Source organism: Oratosquilla oratoria, chromosome 4 (genome assembly GCF_046742065.1).
Source record: "Oratosquilla oratoria isolate Oo_2021 chromosome 4, ASM4674206v1, whole genome shotgun sequence".
Classification (NCBI taxonomy): Eukaryota; Metazoa; Arthropoda; class Malacostraca; order Stomatopoda; family Squillidae; genus Oratosquilla; species Oratosquilla oratoria.
The window spans coordinates 22,116,189-22,123,688 of NC_134780.1; positions in this window are offsets into that span (position 1 = coordinate 22,116,189).

Genomic DNA, 7,500 nt, shown 5'->3' on the forward strand with positions numbered 1-7,500 from the left:
TGTGGTGCTGGATATGGTAGTGGACGTGGTGACGGTTGTGATAATGGTAGTGATGGTAGTGGTGATGATAGTGGTAATGGTGGCGATAGTAGTGGTGGTGATAGTGGATGGTGATGATAACTGTATGGAGTCAGGTAAAACTGTACTTTAACCATTTCTTTGCACGGAGAGGATTTCCCCCCCTCAGCTGAATAAAATCGCCTGACGGCAGCCAGAACAAACTAAAAATGGCGAAACGCACTAAAGAGAGTTAATCTATTTATTTCGGTCGTCGTGATATGATTTAATTCAGTCTGGTGGACAGTTAATATTACCCTTATTCAGGTACAATAATGGTCTATGCTCAGCCATCATCACCACACCACAACCCCACTCAACCCCCTAAACATATTCATTCCACATCCACTACTCACCCTCAACCCCACTCACCCCCACCCCATTCCCCCAACCCCACTCACTCCCCACCCCATTCCCCCAACCCCTCAACCCCACTCATCCCCCATCCCACCCCAACCTCACTCATTCCCCACCCCATTCCCCCAACCCCTCAACCCCACTCATCTCCCATCTCACCCCAAACTCACTCATTCCCCACCCCATTCCCCCCATCCCACACCTCCAACCCCACTCGCCCCCCCATCCCCCATCTCACCCCAACCTTACTCATCCCCCATCCCACCCCTCCAACCTCATTCACCCCCCCCAATTCCCCCCACCCCCTCATCCACGCCCATGACACTAATCGAACCCCGGGCGTGCCACGAACCATCTGGCACCACCTGGCACCAGGTGCCCGGCACTGCGGCACTGCAGAAGTCACGGACAGACAGGCAGAGGTCAAGGATACTTAGAGGTCAGGAGTGGACTGAGGAGAAACAAGGTCAGACTGCGATAGCCTGATGGTGGACTGTACCCGTACAAGACTAATTGTTACAAGGGTTCATCTCAAAGTACAATTGTACACAAAGCTGTACACTGTACGTTTGTACTACAAGGACCGTGAGGTCTGCTTGGCCTAGCGGACACACGCGCCTTCATCCCCACAGAAACGTTCCGATGGTTATATTACACATATATAGCAATGTACCAACTACTAACTCTTTCACACTTAGTATTACATCAGTCCATGCTTAGCAAGGCATTAAGATCATAAGAATGAGACTGCAAGAAACCATAAGGCCTACACTCGGTAATTCCATGTCCCTTACCACCTGCCACCCCTATCCATTAAAGTCATTTCATCTTCTTTTAAAACAACCAATTTTTTCAGCGTTCACTACATGGTCATTAAGTCTATTCAATTCGTTAACCACTCCATTGGTAAACCAGTCCTTCACTATTTCCTTCTTAAATCTAAAGTTGCACGATTTAAATACATTACTGCGAGTCTTGCCCTGTTGTCTTAATATGATGACCTTGTCTGTTTCCCCCTCGTCAAAGCCCTTCAACCACATGAATACTTCTATTAGTGAAGTGGTGTTTGGGTATTAAGGGCTCTTTGGACACTAGAACGTCCTGTCCAACCGTGTGAAGGGAAATCATGAGTTTCGTGACGTCAAAAAAAAGTGAACCCCCTAAAATAAATAAATAAAAATAAATAAAAGTATGAACTTATGAACACTTTTCATGGGGGTTCGATTCCCGTATGAGTGTTTCCCAAATTTTTTTCAGGCGACCCGAATATGATCCTCATGATACAATCGCGACCCCACTAATCTAATTGTAAATGTGTTAATATACATGGTTATTGCATTGAATTTATATAATTTTGAAAAAAAAAAATCATACAAGAGGTCTTGGTAACCCCAGGGTTGGGAAACAGTGCCGTATGAGAACAAATACTTAATTTAATTGAAATAAAAATGAATAAATTTTCGTTTAGTTTCCCATGATCCAAACCTACACCAATCAAGAGCAGAGGTCATAAAGTTGTGGGCGTTGGTGCCGCTTCCCAATATCAGTCTACGGCAAAAAAAAAACAGCTTAATTTAAGCTAAATTAAATTGACAGTTATTTAAAGTATATTATCAATTCAAAATTTCTTTCACAATTACGTACTTTTACAGAGAATCCATCGCCATACCCTTTCCAAATTAACTTGAAGGGGATTTTTTTCCGTAAATTCTTAAAGATAACTGGTCAATATTTCATAAATTCTACTTAATGACCAGTCACTTTGCTGAATTCGTCAACGATGCTCATCTATTATAATAGATAATTTACTTAATCCCGTATTTAACGACTAGTCAATATTTAATCAATTCTGTTGAACAATCAATTTACCAGAAACTTTCCTTTAGTTTCTGTCAATTTGCTGAATTCTTCAATTACTTTAATCTATTATCAAGTTGTTAACGTAATCCCTTCCATACCGGGTGGTACGTTTTCCTTTCATCCTGACTGGCGCCAGGCGATTTTATTCAGGGTCTCTGGCGCCGGGAAAGGTGTTCACTCTTGTGGACACAATATATTGGCCAAGTTTACTCAAGAGGTTCTTTGGCTGAAGTTGAAGACCTCACCCTTTTTTTGGCTCCACTCCAAGGAGCGAGGAGGAGGAGCAAGGAGGAGGAGGAGGAGGAGGAGGAGAGGGCGAAAAGGAGAAGAGAGGAGAAGAACAAGAATAAGGAGAAGAATAAGGAGGAGGAGGAGTAGAGGGCGAAAAGGAGAAGAGAGGAGGAGAATATGAATAAGGAGAAGAATAAGGAGGAGGAGGAGAAGAGGGAGAAGAACAGGAAGAGGATGAGGAGGGAGAAGAAGGAGGGGGGAAGGAGAAGAGGGGAGGAGAAGAAGAAGAAGGAGAAGAATAAGAAGGAGGAGGAGGAGAAGAGGGAGAAGAACAGGGAGAGGATGAGGAGGGAGATGAAGAGGAAGATGGAGGAGGAGAAAGAGAAGAAGAAGAGTAAAAAGAAGGGGAAAACTAAAAAAGAAGAAAAATCAAATGAAAAAAAAACAAGAAGATGAAGAAAGGGAAGGGGAAGTCCTCGACAAACAGAACTCAGAGAGAGAGAGACAGACAGACAGAGAGAGAGAGAGAGAGAGAGAGAGAGAGAGAGAGAGAGAGAGAGAGAGACAGAGAGAGAGAGAGAGAGAGAGAGAGACAGACAGGAGGAGAGAGAAGGGGTAGGGAGAAAGAGAGAGGGAGACAGACAGACAGAGAAAAGGAGAGAGGAGAGAGAAAGTGGGAGGGAGGGAGAGAGAGAGAGACAGGAGGAGAGAGGAGAGAGAAGGGGGAGGGGGAAAGAGAGAGGGAGACAGACATACAGAGAAAAGGAGAGAGGAGAGAGAAACCGAGAGAGAGAGAGAGAGAGAGAGAGAGAGAGAGAGAGAGAAGAGACCCATTCTCTTCTGAGGAATTAAAAAAATAAATAATAAAATAGCCTAGCGTCGGCCATAATAAAAAGACAAAATCCGGCCAATAACCCCCCCCCCCCAAAGATTTATCACCAAATAACCTAAATCATCTCGGATGAATTTACCAAACTCTCGTTACAATCTTCGTTCACTTCTTCGCCATCTTGGTTCACGCCTTTGTCGCCAGGCGATTTTATTCAGCCACGAGGGCGTCCCCTGCATGACAGGCTCCTCGTCCATCTCCACCCCCACCAGCACCCTCCTCCTCCTCCTCCTCCTCCCTGACCTTGCCTTCACCTCACCAAGGTCACCGCCCATGACCTGGCTCCAATGCTTGACATGCATACATGCATTACTTATACATACACATATATACCTGTATACGTGAACATGCATAATTCATGCATGCATATGTAGGGACGCGCGCGTGCACGCACTCACACACACACACACACACACATGTATGTACTTTTTCATATACTTCATATTTATATTATTGTGTGTGTATCTGTGTGTGTGCGCGTATGTATGTGTGTGCGTGTATGTGTGTGTATGTGCGTATATATATATATATATATATATATATATATATATATATATATATGTGTGTGTGTGTGTGTGTGTGTGTGTGTGTGCGCGTATGTGAAATGCGCGTACGTGTGTATATGTGCGTATATATGTGTGTGCGTGTAGGTGTGTGTGTGTGTGCGTCTGTGTACGTGCGCCTTCATACATTATACTGCCTCCATCCATCGACCTTTTCCCCTTTAGACGAGGCTAGCCTGACACACCCGAGACTAGTGCAATGGTTACCTGGCCCCCTTGCCAGCCCCCCCTCCCCTCTCCCCCCCGTCTGGTCTCCCCCCCCCCCTTGATGGACCCCAGTTTAGCTCGGGGGGGGGGGCCCGCCAAGGTAGTGAGATCATTGCCATTACCTACCTACCGAACCTCCCCTCTTTTCCCCTTCCCCTCATTTCTCTCTTCCTTTACCTTTTCCCTTGTTTTTCCCCTTCCTCCTCTCCTCCCTCATAATTTACCTTTCCCCTCGGTTTTTCCCTCTTCCTCTACCTTTCCCCTTTCCTTCCCTCATTTTCCTCTTTCTTTACGTTTCTTGTTCACTTCCCCTCCATCACCTCTTTCCCCCTATCCCTTCCCCCATTCCCCTCATTTCCCCATTCCCTCCCCTCATTTCACCCTTCCCCTCCTTTCCTTCTTTCTTTACCTTTTCCCTCCCCTTCTCCTTCCCTCATTTCCCTTTCACCTCACCTCTTTCCCCCTCCCTCTCTTTTCTTCCATTCCTTTCCCTCATTTCCCCTTCCCTCTCTCCTCCTCTCGTTTACTTTTCCCCCCTCACCACACCTCCATTTCCCCTCCTCCCCCTTCCCCCCATTCCTTCCTCACTTTCCCTTATTTCCCCCAGCCCTTCCCCTCCTTTCCCTCGATTACTTCTCCATCTACCTTCCCCTCTTAAACCTTCTCCCTCCCCTCCTCCTTTCCCTATTCCTCTACCTTTCCTCCCCATACCCTTCCCCTCTTTCCTCTCTCACTTCTTCTCTTTCCCTTCTAAACCATCTCCCTTCCCTCCCTTCCTCTTCCCTTTCCCTTCGCCTCCTCCCTTATTCCCTTCCCTTCCCTTCCCTTATGGCTCTCCTCTACTCCATCTTCCCTCTACCCCTTCCCACTGGACCCTCCCTTCCCTTCATTCTTCCCTTCCTTCCTTAATTTTCCCGTTCCCTTCTTTCTTCCCTCTATCCCTTCCTTTCCCTTCCCTTCATTCTTTCCTTTCTTTATATTCCCTATTCCCTCCTTTCCTCCCTCTACCCCTTCCCCTCCCTCCTCCTCCTTCCCTACTCCCTCCTTTCCTCACCTGACAACACACGAGCTGACAACACGTCCGTCATGGTTACGAACATGTTGTCAGCATTTGGGGGTAAATTAAGACGAGAGTATCGCCGTTACCAAAATGTCCCCGTCTTCGTTACATTTTTATTAAACCTTTTATCAAATCATGATGGAATCTGTTAAGTTGCATCAAATTACGTTAGGTTAATCTATTGTAGGTCCCGATTGGATTGGTGTTGTTAAATATTGCCTAAGATCTTGCGAACACCATTATATCGACAGCGATTCTGGGCGAACGCGGCGTGGTGTAGACACCCGAGCGGCGATATTGTCGTCTCATGCGGCTATGCTCCAATGCCAAGAGACACTCAGGAATTTCGACACATTCTGCATACGCCTGTCCAATCACTGTGACAAACATATGTCCAAACATGTTGGCTAACATTTATATATTCTGCATATATATGCTTGTATGCACGCATACACACATACACTTACATTGCATACACACGTTTATATTTGCGTGAATATTTACACATACATGTATATATACATACAGGATATACATACGTTATATATACACATACATACATACATACGTATATTAAATAGCCATACATACATTCACACACACACATATATACATATATGCTTATATTTACGTAAATACTTACAAATGCATATATACATTACATGTACATGCATACGTACACCTTATACATATATTACATACATATATACACAGATTCATACATACATTAGTTCTTAAACTAATATTCAATGGATTAAAACTACCACAACTACCCTCTACAACCACAAACTACTATTCATTTTCACATTCATAACACAGACCAACGACCAACTACAGTAACTACTCCAAGGACTACCATAAACCCCTTACGTTCCGAGTGGTTCTTTATCTATTATTATCATTATTGCTGCCGTCAGGCGATTTTAATCGTCTCCGACTCACCCACTCCAAGATGTGAAAGCTCCCAATGTCCACAACTAATTAGGATTTTGTTAAAAAAGAAAATATAAAAGAGATTTGTACGAAACTATATATATAATGACATTGATAATCCTTAATTACAAATAGTGATGGGACGATACCAAAAATTTGAACAATTCCGATAAAAGTCCTGATATTGCTATAGACTTCCGATTCCGATACCTGAAATCCATGGCCCTGCAGTAGCTTTAGGAAACAAATACTTTATGAACAAAATACATCTATTAAGAATTTATCCGATTCGGAAGTTTAGAGAGTATCGGAATCGGAGTTTTGGAACAATATCGGAATTCGTATCGGAATCGGAAGTTTAGATCAGTATCGGAAACGGAATTCGTATCGGAAACGGAAGTTTAGATCAGTATCGGAATTCGTATCGGAATCGGAAGTTTACATCAGTATCGGAATTCGTATCGGAATCGGAAGTTTACATCAGTATCGGGACTCGTATCGGAATCGGAAGTTTCGAGCAGTATCGGGACTCGAATCGGAATCGTTAGAAATGTTGATATCGACCCATCGCTATCTATAATTCAAAACTTTCAGGAAGTTGGTTTTCATTACTGTTATCATCATCATCATATTCATCACGATTTCAACAAAATTCCTTGTAACTACATTCATCATCACTACCACCATCCTTACCACTAGCACCACCAAGACCACCATCATCACATACCACACCAACAACAACTACCACTACCACCACAACCATTCTCATAACCACCACCACCACAACAACCACCACCAACTACCTCCAACACCAACCACCATCAACTACCTCCAACCTCCAGCACCACCAAACCTAACATAACGTTAGCGCCCACTCGGTAGCTCCTCCTCCTCCTCCCCCTCCACCACCACCTCCTCCATCTCCTCCAGAGGGAGTAAAAAAAAACCTGCTCGCCTCCGCCTCCTCCTCCTCCTCCCCCCTCCACCACCACCTCCTCCAGAGGGAGTAAAAAAAAACTGCTCGCCTCCTCCTCCTCCTCCTCCTCCTCCAGGTGCCAACATCAACAACATCTCGAACTGAGAAAGATGTAACATACCAAACCCTCAGTGATTTTTTTTTTGGGGGGGAGGGGGAAGGGGGAGAGGGGAAAGGGGAGGAGAGGTGGAGTGGGGAGAAAGGAGGAAGGGGAGAAGAGGGAGAGGGGAAGGAGAGGGTGGAAGGGAAGAAGGGGAGAGGGGAACGGGAGAAGAGGGAGAGGGAGAAGCAGAGAGGGGGAGTGGGGAGAGAGGGGGAGAGAAAAGGGGAGAAGGGGGAGAGGGGAAGGCGAGAAAGGAAGAGGGGA